A 14,320-nucleotide genomic window follows, 5' to 3' on the forward strand; every position below is an offset into this window, starting at 1 on the left:
GAAATGACCTGAACTGAAAAGCCCAGCCACTGGCTGCTTGCATGCTTGCTGCCTGAGTTTCATGGCAGCCCGGACGAGTCGGCTAGCAGAGAAAAAGTGGGCGGTTCCTATGCAAATAAGCAGACGAAGCCTGGTGCCGGAAAAAGAACTGGAAGCATGTGCCTTTTTGGCTGTTTGCTGGCCATGCGGGCCCCCCAGCAGTGTGTGCGGCTGCTTTTCTTTACTCCATAGAAAGTCTTTGGCTTTTGCATCCGTCGTCGTCGTCGCCGCCGCTGCTGCATAGACTCCCCGGGGCTGTGTCGGGAGGAGCGGAGGGACTGGAGGCAGGCCTGCTGGGGGAGGAGGCGAGCGGGCAGCCAGCGGCTCCCTCTGCCCTTCTCCCTAAAGCGTAGCGCCCCTGGCCGTCGGGCGGCGCTCAGGCGGGGGCCCATTTCTGGTTATCGCTTCTCGGCCTTTTGGCTCAGATCAAGTGTCTGGGCTGAGAGGTTGCGCTGAGTCTGTGACTCCTTGGCCTTGGGTCATCGCTTCCTGGGGAGCTTAAGACCCATGCTGCTATGAGGGAGTCACGCTAACTCGAGCACGGGAGGCGATCAGGAGAGAGAGAAGGAGAGGGGCCGGCGCCTTGGCCTTGAGGGATCGTTCCCCAGGAACTAAACCCTCATGCTGCTTTAGGGGCGCCGCACCTAATCCTGGACGGCCGGTTTTGACGGATTGACGGAAGATGAGGAAGATGGAGAGTGAGACCTGCATAAAGAATACCATCAGGTTTCTGGTGGCAGAGTCGGAGAGATGGCGTGTGAGACTCAGCGTCATCGTGGAGGATGTCTTGAGGGCGATGCTGGAGGTGAACATCGTGGAGGTCGTCTGCCTGCAGGCGTTCCAGCGCCAGGGCTATTACGACGTATCATTTATTGAAGAAGAGGAATGTGCAAGAGCTTACGTGAGATGTAAGGAGAGAGTAAGCGACTTGAAGAGGATGGGTATCCGAGCTGTACCGAGCTTTTTGCTAGGAGAATGCACCATGATGGTACATGTTTTCAATGCTTTTGTGAAGGAAGAAGAAATTGAGACTTTTTTGAGAAGTTTTTGTTATGTGGTGGGTGGTGGTGTGAAAAGGAAAAACTCATACGGAATATTCAATGGAGAGAGATCGTATAGAGTACGTTTCAGACTAAATGAGGGGAGTACAGGGGGCGTGATGCACCCCCCTGCCAGTTTTTGTTTCGGGACTAACAAGGGCTTCCTGAGGTATCCAGGGCAGCCTTTGGGAGTGATATGCCGCAATTGTGCGAGGGAAGGACATATTGTAGCAGAATGTAGAGTGCCGAAGAGATGTTTTATTTGTGGAATTACTGGACATTTGGCGCATCAGTGCCAGGAAAGAACCTGTGTGCAAAGGACAAAAAAGACTGAGTTAAATCCGAGGAGTCAGACAAAGAAAGATTTGGATTTGGGGGGTGGGGATGTTTTGGAGGAGGAACAGTGTCAGCAAAGGGAGAAGAAGGGGGATAGGGGAAGACAGTTTAGTGATGTAGACGAAGAAGATAAAGGAAAGGGGGACAGTATGGATGAAGGGAAGGGTGACAGTATGGGGGAGGAGGAAATTAGTGTGCAGAAGGTAGAAAGTGAGTCTGAGAGTAGTGGACAGGATAGTGGGGAGGAGAAGGAGGATAGTAGTAATGAGTATAGGGCAGAGGAAGAGGAAGAGAGTGTGTTGGAGGAGGAGGAGGAGGAGGAAGAAAGTGTGTCTGGGGAGGAAATGGAAGGTAGTGACGAAGGGAATGGGGAGGAAAAGTTAGAGTTCTGGGAGCAAAATGATTGGAGAAGCAAGTTAGACCCATTGGGACCTGTTGTGGAATCAGAAGATACGAGGCCTTTTAAGGAGAAACTGAAAAAAATGATAGAAATGTTTCAAAAGGAAATAGAGGATGCTGAAGCATGGGTTAAGGCTCATCAGGGGATAGGAAGAGGAGAAGATAAAGTAAGAGAAGTTCTAGGTGATTTATTTCTAGCTTGGCGTGCAAAATCTAAGAGGAAGGATAGAGAGGTTTAAAGGGAAAAGATGGGGTTTTGTTTAAAATAATGGAAGGGAAAATTGCATATATGGAATGAAACGGTTGTTATGGAATTTGAAGTTTTTTTGGATTAGTGGGGTATGGAAAAGTAGAGAAAAATGGGAATGTGTTGTGAAGTAACAAAATGTAATAGTGTTATTTGTTTGTTTGGAAATTATGAAAAATGTAATATATATGGGATGGTTTGGAAAAACTAAAGAGGAGGAATGTGGGAAATTTTAGTAATGTTAAGAAATAAGCAGAGAAAATAAGCAAAAGTAAAGAAAGGAGGTTTAATAAAGAAGTAGAGGTATGATATTATGTAAAGAAATTAAGAAGAAAAAGGAAAAGAAAATGTAATGAAAGAATATAAAAATAATATGTGATGGAAAAGTAGAAGGAAAGTGGGATGAGTAGAATGTATTTCTTGGGAAAGTAAGGGTAAAAATAGAAATATAAATGAAATAGAAAGGATGTAATGGGTTCGGTAAATATATGGGAGAAGTTTTTGGAAATTAGAATGTATTTTGAATTTTCATGTATGAAGTAATTGAGAATTTCTTTTGGAAAGTTATGAAAGAAATAATTTTTATTATATAATTTTTGTTCAAAAAGAAAATGTAAAACAAAAATGTCAAATTGTATATTTTTCAAATATGCAAATAAAAAAAAAAAAAAAAAAATCTGTTCTTATCAGTTTAATATCTGATACGTCCCCTATCTGGGGACCATATATTAAATGGATTTTTAGAACAGGGAGATGGAAGAAGAGCTTGCTCTGTCCACTCCACGCATTGACCTGGTATTGCAGTACCTCCAGGACCGGTGCACTTCCCTTTGGGGATATTTGGCTTGTATCAAAAAATAGAAACAAATGACTGTCTGACAGAAAAAAAACAAACATGCATTTTTGGCTCTTTCTTTTGCAAAGAAAGAAGAAGATGAAATGACGACAAAATAAAGCCTCCTTCTTTTTGCTGTGTCTTGTTTGCTCTTTTGCGTGGCTTCTTACTTTCTTTTCTTTTCAGCTCCTCCTCGCATGGAGCAGGAGTGCCGCCTGCTGCCTAGCCTAATTCAGTCCGAACGAGCAGATGCCTAAGAAACTCCTGTTGAAGCTGTATCCAAATAGCCTGCATAGCAAACACTGCAGCAGCAAGCAGCAAGCAGCAAGCAGCAAATGCCTTGACTTGCTGGCTTCTTGTCACAATGGCTGGCTGGCTGAAATGACCTGAACTGAAAAGCCCAGCCACTGGCTGCTTGCATGCTTGCTGCCTGAGTTTCATGGCAGCCCGGACGAGTCGGCTAGCAGAGAAAAAGTGGGCGGTTCCTATGCAAATAAGCAGACGAAGCCTGGTGCCGGAAAAAGAACTGGAAGCATGTGCCTTTTTGGCTGTTTGCTGGCCATGCGGGCCCCCCAGCAGTGTGTGCGGCTGCTTTTCTTTACTCCATAGAAAGTCTTTGGCTTTTGCATCCGTCGTCGTCGTCGCCGCCGCTGCTGCATAGACTCCCCGGGGCTGTGTCGGGAGGAGCGGAGGGACTGGAGGCAGGCCTGCTGGGGGAGGAGGCGAGCGGGCAGCCAGCGGCTCCCTCTGCCCTTCTCCCTAAAGCGTAGCGCCCCTGGCCGTCGGGCGGCGCTCAGGCGGGGGCCCATTTCTGGTTATCGCTTCTCGGCCTTTTGGCTAAGATCAAGTGTAGTATCTGTTCTTATCAGTTTAATATCTGATACGTCCCCTATCTGGGGACCATATATTAAATGGATTTTTAGAACAGGGAGATGGAAGAAGAGCTTGCTCTGTCCACTCCACGCATTGACCTGGTATTGCAGTACCTCCAGGACCGGTGCACTTCCCTTTGGGGATATTTGGCTTGTATCAAAAAATAGAAACAAATGACTGTCTGACAGAAAAAAAACAAACATGCATTTTTGGCTCTTTCTTTTGCAAAGAAAGAAGAAGATGAAATGACGACAAAATAAAGCCTCCTTCTTTTTGCTGTGTCTTGTTTGCTCTTTTGCGTGGCTTCTTACTTTCTTTTCTTTTCAGCTCCTCCTCGCATGGAGCAGGAGTGCCGCCTGCTGCCTAGCCTAATTCAGTCCGAACGAGCAGATGCCTAAGAAACTCCTGTTGAAGCTGTATCCAAATAGCCTGCATAGCAAACACTGCAGCAGCAAGCAGCAAGCAGCAAGCAGCAAATGCCTTGACTTGCTGGCTTCTTGTCACAATGGCTGGCTGGCTGAAATGACCTGAACTGAAAAGCCCAGCCACTGGCTGCTTGCATGCTTGCTGCCTGAGTTTCATGGCAGCCCGGACGAGTCGGCTAGCAGAGAAAAAGTGGGCGGTTCCTATGCAAATAAGCAGACGAAGCCTGGTGCCGGAAAAAGAACTGGAAGCATGTGCCTTTTTGGCTGTTTGCTGGCCATGCGGGCCCCCCAGCAGTGTGTGCGGCTGCTTTTCTTTACTCCATAGAAAGTCTTTGGCTTTTGCATCCGTCGTCGTCGTCGCCGCCGCTGCTGCATAGACTCCCCGGGGCTGTGTCGGGAGGAGCGGAGGGACTGGAGGCAGGCCTGCTGGGGGAGGAGGCGAGCGGGCAGCCAGCGGCTCCCTCTGCCCTTCTCCCTAAAGCGTAGCGCCCCTGGCCGTCGGGCGGCGCTCAGGCGGGGGCCCATTTCTGGTTATCGCTTCTCGGCCTTTTGGCTAAGACCAAGTGTCGAAGTCAGAGGGCCAGCAGGGATAGTGCTTCCTCGGCCTTGCGGCATCGGCCCCTCTGGGGTCTTAAGCCGTATTGTAGCTATTGGGGAGGTACAACATCCTGTGCGATTCGGAGGGCGAGAACGAGACGGAGAGTAAGGGGCCGGCGCCTTGGCCTTGGGACATCGCCCGAAAGGGCTTAAGTCCCTTGCTGCTGTGGGGGCGCCGCACCCGAGCTTGAGAGCGGACAAGGAGAGCTGAGACAATGGCGTCTGGAGCTCATATGAGGAATACGCTTCGGTTCCTGGTAGCAGAGGCGGAGAGACAGCGAGTCAGTCTGACGTTTTTCGTGGAGACGATCCTGAATGGAGTGATCGGTTTGGCAGCAACAAAAGTGATGTGTCTGCAGGATTTCCAGAAACAAGGGATCTACGATCTGACCCTTTTTGAAGATGCGGATTGCCTGTGTGCCTATGAAAGGTGCAAAGAGATGGCTTTGGATGAGAACATGCGTGGAATCAGCTTGGGACCAAGTTTTATGCTGGAGATGAGACCAGTTGTGGTGCATATGTATAACCCCTATGCCCGGAAAGAAGATATTTTCCTTTTTTTAAGGAGGTACTGCATGGAAGTGAGAGGGGGAGAAGAGTTGTATAACCCTTATAAAATGTACAATGGTAAGAGACGGTATTGGGTGCGGTTCAAAGCAGACTCGACGGGGGTGGGGGGAGTGATGCACCCTCCGGCCAGCTTTAGTATTGCCGGAAACAGGGGTTTTCTTTTCTACCCAGGACAACCTACGTATTGTAGGAAATGTTTTCGCTATGGACACACAAGAGAAAAGTGTGAAAGGACTGAGGTGGTGTGTCGCAATTGCGGCGAGGAAGGCCATACGGCGGCCTATTGTAAGATCCCAAAGAAATGTGATGTGTGTGGGGTAAGAGGACATTTGGCAAGACAGTGCAAGAAAAGGAGCTATGCTCAAGCTGCAGGAGGGGAGGACACGGATGTGGCAAGCCAAGAGGGAGAGGACCTGGAGGAAAAAGAGGAAGATTTTCTTTTGGACAATATTGCCCAAAGCTTGGTTGGGGGAAAGGGAGAGGGGAGTGGGGGGGGCCAGATCTTGATGGGGAATGGGGATGCAGAGTCTCTGAGCATGTCTGAGCAAAATTGGGCAGTTAGTATGGAGGTTCAAGACATACAGAGTGAGGGAAGGAATGTTGGGGTAGAACAGCAGGAGGAGGGGATGGAGTTTTCAGTTGGGGGGAAAAAACCCCAAAAGCGTAAACAGGAAGTGGACAGTAGAGACGTGAAGGAAGGCCAAGGGGAGGAGGAGAGAGTGGGGCCTAGAGAAAAGGTAGAGAGGGTAGTAAAAAAATATGGGAAAAGTCTAACCAAAAAAATGGAGGAATTTGATAAGGCAGTAGGGGAAGTAGAGTTTTGGGTGAAAGTGTTTAGGAAGCAACATAAAGGGAGTTCAGAGCAACAAATGATACAGAGTTTGGAAAAATTAATGAGTCAAAGGAAAAATATTACTAAAGAGAAATACGAGGAATTGAAAATAGAAAGTTTGCAGTGGGTGGAGGTAAAGGAGGGTAGAGCAGACTTTAAAGGAGAAGAGGAGGAATATATAATAGGAGAAGCTGAGGAAGTTAGTGAGGAGGAGGTACAAGATTTTGTGAAGCTTACAGAAGTGACAGTGGTGGAAGAGACCATGGAAGACAGGCAGGAAGAAGGAACGTATAAAGTTCTAGGAAAAATACAAGAGGGGGTGGGGGACTTAGGGAAAGGACAGAAAGAAATAGAAGTAGCAAGTATGGAGGAAAAACCTTTAAACTCAGAAAATAAGGCAAGAGAGGGGAAAGAGGCAAAGGAAGAGGTTCTAGAAGAAGGAAAAGAGGAGAAAGTGGGCCCAAGGAGAGAGGGATGTGTAGTGAAAGCAGCCTCGGATGACTTGATAGGTTATCCTGCCATTTTCAAAACGCAAAGTCAGGAAGTAATAGGAACAAGTACAAATGAGAAAGGGGGGGAGGTAAGTACCTCTTTTGAAAGTGTAAGCAGAGGAAAAGGGAAAAATAAAATCGGAAATGGTGTGAGTAGAGAAGAAAGAGAAGAGCAGGGAAGACAAAGAGCGATAGGGAAAATATGGACCTATGAGGATTGTGTTAAAAGATGGAAAGGAAAATACAATAGGCACTTGGATAAATGGATAAAAGAGAAGAAAGAAATAGTAGGAAAGGATACTTCGGAGAAAAGCAGAGAAAAAGCAAAAGCTGCAGGGCATGCTATAAATAAGGAATTAGAAAACTGTGAAAGAATATTGGAGAAAGAAATGGAAAGAAGTAGTGAAAATGACTCGGATAGTTGTAGTGAGGAAGAAGAGCAGATGGATCAAGGCAAAGAGGTGAAACTAAGGAAAGTTGGGGGGACAAGTAGGAGCGAAAGCGAGGGAGAAAGTTCTAGTAAGATGGAAGCTATGGAGACAGGGGGATCCTCAAAAGTTGTGGCAAAACAGGAGATAGCAAGGAAAATTGAGGGGAAAAAGAGGGTAGAACAGAAGAAAATTGTAGAAATATGTAGTCAGATAGTTGGGGAAAAAGAGATGGTTAGTGAATTGAGTGGGGAAGAAGTGGCAGAGTTTTTTGACGAAAGCTGGGAGGAAAAAAAAAGAAAAAAATATCTTGACAAGAAAGTAGAGGAGTTTGAGGAGAAAGTAGGAGAGGCAAAAGTATGGGTAAAGATGATACAGGAAGCAAACCCGTTTGGGGGGATAAACCAAATAGTAAGAACGATAGAGTCGGTGCTATCTCACAAGCAAAGAATGTCACCAAAGGAGTTTGAGGCAGAAAAAAAGAGATACAAGGATGATTTAGTTAGACAAATAGCATGTAATGAAAAATATAGACAAAGGAGGTAAGGGAAATGTAGGTTTGTGATAGTAGTGGAAATGGTAAATTGAAAATTTGATTTATACATGTATAAAATGTATTGGTCGGGCACTTGGTGATGTTTATGGAGATTTAAGAAATATGAATTGCTGATTAGAATAGTTTTTCTTGAAGAAATTTTTTGGATTAATAGTATTGTTTTTGAGGGAAAAATATGTGATGGATAAGACGAAGTTATGGAGTTAATGTGCAAGGTGAATAAATGTGTATACAGTATGGTGTTTGAAGAAATGTAAATATGAAATGTAAGTTGTTTTGTGGATGTGATGATTTTCGGAAAAAGTTTATTATTTATTGTAAATAATATGAATGTGAATAAAACATTAAAAAGAAAAAAAAATCTGTTCTTATCAGTTTAATATCTGATACGTCCCCTATCTGGGGACCATATATTAAATGGATTTTTAGAACAGGGAGATGGAAGAAGAGCTTGCTCTGTCCACTCCACGCATTGACCTGGTATTGCAGTACCTCCAGGACCGGTGCACTTCCCTTTGGGGATATTTGGCTTGTATCAAAAAATAGAAACAAATGACTGTCTGACAGAAAAAAAACAAACATGCATTTTTGGCTCTTTCTTTTGCAAAGAAAGAAGAAGATGAAATGACGACAAAATAAAGCCTCCTTCTTTTTGCTGTGTCTTGTTTGCTCTTTTGCGTGGCTTCTTACTTTCTTTTCTTTTCAGCTCCTCCTCGCATGGAGCAGGAGTGCCGCCTGCTGCCTAGCCTAATTCAGTCCGAACGAGCAGATGCCTAAGAAACTCCTGTTGAAGCTGTATCCAAATAGCCTGCATAGCAAACACTGCAGCAGCAAGCAGCAAGCAGCAAGCAGCAAATGCCTTGACTTGCTGGCTTCTTGTCACAATGGCTGGCTGGCTGAAATGACCTGAACTGAAAAGCCCAGCCACTGGCTGCTTGCATGCTTGCTGCCTGAGTTTCATGGCAGCCCGGACGAGTCGGCTAGCAGAGAAAAAGTGGGCGGTTCCTATGCAAATAAGCAGACGAAGCCTGGTGCCGGAAAAAGAACTGGAAGCATGTGCCTTTTTGGCTGTTTGCTGGCCATGCGGGCCCCCCAGCAGTGTGTGCGGCTGCTTTTCTTTACTCCATAGAAAGTCTTTGGCTTTTGCATCCGTCGTCGTCGTCGCCGCCGCTGCTGCATAGACTCCCCGGGGCTGTGTCGGGAGGAGCGGAGGGACTGGAGGCAGGCCTGCTGGGGGAGGAGGCGAGCGGGCAGCCAGCGGCTCCCTCTGCCCTTCTCCCTAAAGCGTAGCGCCCCTGGCCGTCGGGCGGCGCTCAGGCGGGGGCCCATTTCTGGTTATCGCTTCTCGGCCTTTTGGCTAAGATCAAGTGTAGTATCTGTTCTTATCAGTTTAATATCTGATACGTCCCCTATCTGGGGACCATATATTAAATGGATTTTTAGAACAGGGAGATGGAAGAAGAGCTTGCTCTGTCCACTCCACGCATTGACCTGGTATTGCAGTACCTCCAGGACCGGTGCACTTCCCTTTGGGGATATTTGGCTTGTATCAAAAAATAGAAACAAATGACTGTCTGACAGAAAAAAAACAAACATGCATTTTTGGCTCTTTCTTTTGCAAAGAAAGAAGAAGATGAAATGACGACAAAATAAAGCCTCCTTCTTTTTGCTGTGTCTTGTTTGCTCTTTTGCGTGGCTTCTTACTTTCTTTTCTTTTCAGCTCCTCCTCGCATGGAGCAGGAGTGCCGCCTGCTGCCTAGCCTAATTCAGTCCGAACGAGCAGATGCCTAAGAAACTCCTGTTGAAGCTGTATCCAAATAGCCTGCATAGCAAACACTGCAGCAGCAAGCAGCAAGCAGCAAGCAGCAAATGCCTTGACTTGCTGGCTTCTTGTCACAATGGCTGGCTGGCTGAAATGACCTGAACTGAAAAGCCCAGCCACTGGCTGCTTGCATGCTTGCTGCCTGAGTTTCATGGCAGCCCGGACGAGTCGGCTAGCAGAGAAAAAGTGGGCGGTTCCTATGCAAATAAGCAGACGAAGCCTGGTGCCGGAAAAAGAACTGGAAGCATGTGCCTTTTTGGCTGTTTGCTGGCCATGCGGGCCCCCCAGCAGTGTGTGCGGCTGCTTTTCTTTACTCCATAGAAAGTCTTTGGCTTTTGCATCCGTCGTCGTCGTCGCCGCCGCTGCTGCATAGACTCCCCGGGGCTGTGTCGGGAGGAGCGGAGGGACTGGAGGCAGGCCTGCTGGGGGAGGAGGCGAGCGGGCAGCCAGCGGCTCCCTCTGCCCTTCTCCCTAAAGCGTAGCGCCCCTGGCCGTCGGGCGGCGCTCAGGCGGGGGCCCATTTCTGGTTATCGCTTCTCGGCCTTTTGGCTAAGATCAAGTGTAGTATCTGTTCTTATCAGTTTAATATCTGATACGTCCCCTATCTGGGGACCATATATTAAATGGATTTTTAGAACAGGGAGATGGAAGAAGAGCTTGCTCTGTCCACTCCACGCATTGACCTGGTATTGCAGTACCTCCAGGACCGGTGCACTTCCCTTTGGGGATATTTGGCTTGTATCAAAAAATAGAAACAAATGACTGTCTGACAGAAAAAAAACAAACATGCATTTTTGGCTCTTTCTTTTGCAAAGAAAGAAGAAGATGAAATGACGACAAAATAAAGCCTCCTTCTTTTTGCTGTGTCTTGTTTGCTCTTTTGCGTGGCTTCTTACTTTCTTTTCTTTTCAGCTCCTCCTCGCATGGAGCAGGAGTGCCGCCTGCTGCCTAGCCTAATTCAGTCCGAACGAGCAGATGCCTAAGAAACTCCTGTTGAAGCTGTATCCAAATAGCCTGCATAGCAAACACTGCAGCAGCAAGCAGCAAGCAGCAAGCAGCAAATGCCTTGACTTGCTGGCTTCTTGTCACAATGGCTGGCTGGCTGAAATGACCTGAACTGAAAAGCCCAGCCACTGGCTGCTTGCATGCTTGCTGCCTGAGTTTCATGGCAGCCCGGACGAGTCGGCTAGCAGAGAAAAAGTGGGCGGTTCCTATGCAAATAAGCAGACGAAGCCTGGTGCCGGAAAAAGAACTGGAAGCATGTGCCTTTTTGGCTGTTTGCTGGCCATGCGGGCCCCCCAGCAGTGTGTGCGGCTGCTTTTCTTTACTCCATAGAAAGTCTTTGGCTTTTGCATCCGTCGTCGTCGTCGCCGCCGCTGCTGCATAGACTCCCCGGGGCTGTGTCGGGAGGAGCGGAGGGACTGGAGGCAGGCCTGCTGGGGGAGGAGGCGAGCGGGCAGCCAGCGGCTCCCTCTGCCCTTCTCCCTAAAGCGTAGCGCCCCTGGCCGTCGGGCGGCGCTCAGGCGGGGGCCCATTTCTGGTTATCGCTTCTCGGCCTTTTGGCTCAGATCAAGTGTCTGGGCTGAGAGGTTGTGCTGAGTCTGTGACTCCTTGGCCTTGGGTCATCGCTTCCTGGGGAGCTTAAGACCCATGCTGCTATAAGGGAGTCACGCTAACTCGAGCTCGGGAGGCGATCAGGAGAGAGACGGAGAAGGGCCGGCGCCTTGGCCTTGAGGGATCGTTCCCCAGGAACTTAACCCTCATGCTGCTTTAGGGGCGTCGCACCTGATCCTGGACGGACGGAAGGACAGACGGAGAGCGAGAGTGAGATGGTGAAGAGCTGACGCCTTGGCCTTGGGGGATCGTCCTAACAGACTTAACCCCCGGGCTGCTATAGGGAACCGCACCTGAAATTGCTGAGACAGAGGAAAAGATGGCGGACAGTGCAAATGTGAAGAATTGCATCCGGTTCCAGGTGGACGAGACGAGAAGAATCAGTGTCAAAGGGTCCTACATCGTTCTGGAAATCGTGGAGAAATTGCTTAAAGTGAGGAGAGAAGAGATCTATTGTCTCCAGGAGTTTCCGAGACATGGAATTTATGATCTAACTTTTGCGAGAAAAGAGAAGTGCTGGGAAGCTTTTGAAAGATACAAGGCGAATTTGGAAAATCCGATTTGGTTGGGGATTCAAGTCCTACCCAGATTTTTGCAAGAAGAACGACCGGTAATTGTGCAAATGTACAATGTGTTTGTGAAAAAGGAGGACATTGTGTGTTTTTTATCCCGGTATTGTGACATAATTAAAGGTGGAGAAGAGCAGAAAAATGGCCTTGGAATATATAATGGTAAAAGACGTTTTTTTGTGAGATTTAGACCGGACTTGACATGCGTAGGGGGAATAAGACATCCCCCTGCGATTTTTTGTATTGGTGGGAATAAAGGAATTTTGAACTATCCAGGACAGCCTAATGGAATGATATGCCGGAACTGTGGAAAGGAGGGCCATAGAGCAGCAGCATGTATGGAAAAAAGGAGTTGTGACTTTTGTGAGGAAAATGGACATTTGGCACGAAAGTGCCCTAATAGATTGAAGATGTGGCCCCAATGTTTTGGAGCCAATATTTTTTCGGATGAGACTAAAGCTTTAATATGTGAGAGTCAGGAAAATGTTGAGGAAGTACAAATATGTGAGAGTCAGAAAAATGGTAAGGACAGAGAAGTAGTAGAACAGGAGAGTCAAGGAAATAAATTGGAATATGAGGAAATTTTTGAGGAAAAAGAGGTTTTTGTCTGCACTGATAAGAGTATAGATAGTGAGGATGGTTTAGGGAATGTGAGTATAGACAGTGAGGATTTGGGGGTAAGAGAAGACTATGGGAATGTTAGAATAGAGGAGTTTGAGGATTTGCTTAGTGACAAAGTGGTGGAATTTCTTGGAAAGGAAGAAGAGAAAAAATGGTGTGAAGTGTCAGTAAGGGAAAAGAAAGTTTTGAAGGGAGGGAATTTGGGTAAAAGTAATGAGACTGTGGGAAAGTGGGGGGAAAAAAGAAAACTTGAGGAAGATTATATAGAAGAAATGAGACAGAAACAGAAACTTTATGAACTGGTGGCTTTTGAGGGGAGGAAGAAGAAAGAAGAGGAGAGGAGGAAGGGAAAAAAATAGAAATATAAATGGTTGTTTTTTGAAATGGAAAGAATGTATGATAACTGATGGAATAATGATGTTTTTTTATTGATGTGCCTAGTGGGGTATGGAAAAAATAGAAATAATAAACGAAATGGAAGGGATGTAAATAGAATTATATAATGTAGGTTTTTTTTGTAAAGTATGGGGTTTTTTTTTTTTGGAAGTAAAATGTATTTTGAAGGTTTTTGTGAAGTAACTGGGATTTTTTGTATTGGAAAATTATGAAAGAATAATTTTTAATTTTGCTTGTAAAGTTATTATTGTTTGAAAAGTTTTATTATTTACTGTTTGTAAATATGTGAATGTGAATAAACATTTAAAAACAAAAAATCTGTTCTTATCAGTTTAATATCTGATACGTCCCCTATCTGGGGACCATATATTAAATGGATTTTTAGAACAGGGAGATGGAAGAAGAGCTTGCTCTGTCCACTCCACGCATTGACCTGGTATTGCAGTACCTCCAGGACCGGTGCACTTCCCTTTGGGGATATTTGGCTTGTATCAAAAAATAGAAACAAATGACTGTCTGACAGAAAAAAAACAAACATGCATTTTTGGCTCTTTCTTTTGCAAAGAAAGAAGAAGATGAAATGACGACAAAATAAAGCCTCCTTCTTTTTGCTGTGTCTTGTTTGCTCTTTTGCGTGGCTTCTTACTTTCTTTTCTTTTCAGCTCCTCCTCGCATGGAGCAGGAGTGCCGCCTGCTGCCTAGCCTAATTCAGTCCGAACGAGCAGATGCCTAAGAAACTCCTGTTGAAGCTGTATCCAAATAGCCTGCATAGCAAACACTGCAGCAGCAAGCAGCAAGCAGCAAGCAGCAAATGCCTTGACTTGCTGGCTTCTTGTCACAATGGCTGGCTGGCTGAAATGACCTGAACTGAAAAGCCCAGCCACTGGCTGCTTGCATGCTTGCTGCCTGAGTTTCATGGCAGCCCGGACGAGTCGGCTAGCAGAGAAAAAGTGGGCGGTTCCTATGCAAATAAGCAGACGAAGCCTGGTGCCGGAAAAAGAACTGGAAGCATGTGCCTTTTTGGCTGTTTGCTGGCCATGCGGGCCCCCCAGCAGTGTGTGCGGCTGCTTTTCTTTACTCCATAGAAAGTCTTTGGCTTTTGCATCCGTCGTCGTCGTCGCCGCCGCTGCTGCATAGACTCCCCGGGGCTGTGTCGGGAGGAGCGGAGGGACTGGAGGCAGGCCTGCTGGGGGAGGAGGCGAGCGGGCAGCCAGCGGCTCCCTCTGCCCTTCTCCCTAAAGCGTAGCGCCCCTGGCCGTCGGGCGGCGCTCAGGCGGGGGCCCATTTCTGGTTATCGCTTCTCGGCCTTTTGGCTAAGATCAAGTGTAGTATCTGTTCTTATCAGTTTAATATCTGATACGTCCCCTATCTGGGGACCATATATTAAATGGATTTTTAGAACAGGGAGATGGAAGAAGAGCTTGCTCTGTCCACTCCACGCATTGACCTGGTATTGCAGTACCTCCAGGACCGGTGCACTTCCCTTTGGGGATATTTGGCTTGTATCAAAAAATAGAAACAAATGACTGTCTGACAGAAAAAAAACAAACATGCATTTTTGGCTCTTTCTTTTGCAAAGAAAGAAGAAGATGAAATGACGACAAAATAAAGCCTCCTTCTTTTTGCTGTG

General features: G+C 46.7%; 5 non-coding genes and 2 pseudogenes across 5 annotated transcripts; all 7 read left to right on the forward strand.

The window, feature by feature from the left end:
• Positions 1-2,697: 2,697 nt before the first annotated feature.
• Positions 2,698-2,890, forward strand: LOC142500109 (U2 spliceosomal RNA). Its single transcript, XR_012802810.1, has one exon. It is a non-coding gene; the product is annotated as a U2 spliceosomal RNA (small nuclear RNA).
• Positions 2,891-3,713: 823 nt separating this feature from the next.
• On the forward strand, positions 3,714-3,904 carry LOC142500467 (U2 spliceosomal RNA). The gene has a single exon (XR_012803023.1). It is a non-coding gene; the product is annotated as a U2 spliceosomal RNA (small nuclear RNA).
• Positions 3,905-8,006: 4,102 nt separating this feature from the next.
• Positions 8,007-8,182, forward strand: LOC142500280 (U2 spliceosomal RNA; annotated as a pseudogene).
• Positions 8,183-9,005: 823 nt separating this feature from the next.
• LOC142500468 (U2 spliceosomal RNA) lies at positions 9,006-9,196 on the forward strand. Its single transcript, XR_012803024.1, has one exon. It is a non-coding gene; the product is annotated as a U2 spliceosomal RNA (small nuclear RNA).
• Positions 9,197-10,019: 823 nt separating this feature from the next.
• Positions 10,020-10,210, forward strand: LOC142500469 (U2 spliceosomal RNA). The gene has a single exon (XR_012803025.1). It is a non-coding gene; the product is annotated as a U2 spliceosomal RNA (small nuclear RNA).
• A 2,747-nt stretch (positions 10,211-12,957) lies between these two features.
• Positions 12,958-13,160, forward strand: LOC142500028 (U2 spliceosomal RNA; annotated as a pseudogene).
• Positions 13,161-13,983: 823 nt separating this feature from the next.
• On the forward strand, positions 13,984-14,174 carry LOC142500470 (U2 spliceosomal RNA). Its single transcript, XR_012803026.1, has one exon. It is a non-coding gene; the product is annotated as a U2 spliceosomal RNA (small nuclear RNA).
• The last annotated feature ends 146 nt before the right edge of the window (positions 14,175-14,320 follow it).

Source organism: Ascaphus truei, chromosome 7 (assembly GCF_040206685.1).
Source record: "Ascaphus truei isolate aAscTru1 chromosome 7, aAscTru1.hap1, whole genome shotgun sequence".
NCBI classification, from domain to species: Eukaryota; Metazoa; Chordata; class Amphibia; order Anura; family Ascaphidae; genus Ascaphus; species Ascaphus truei.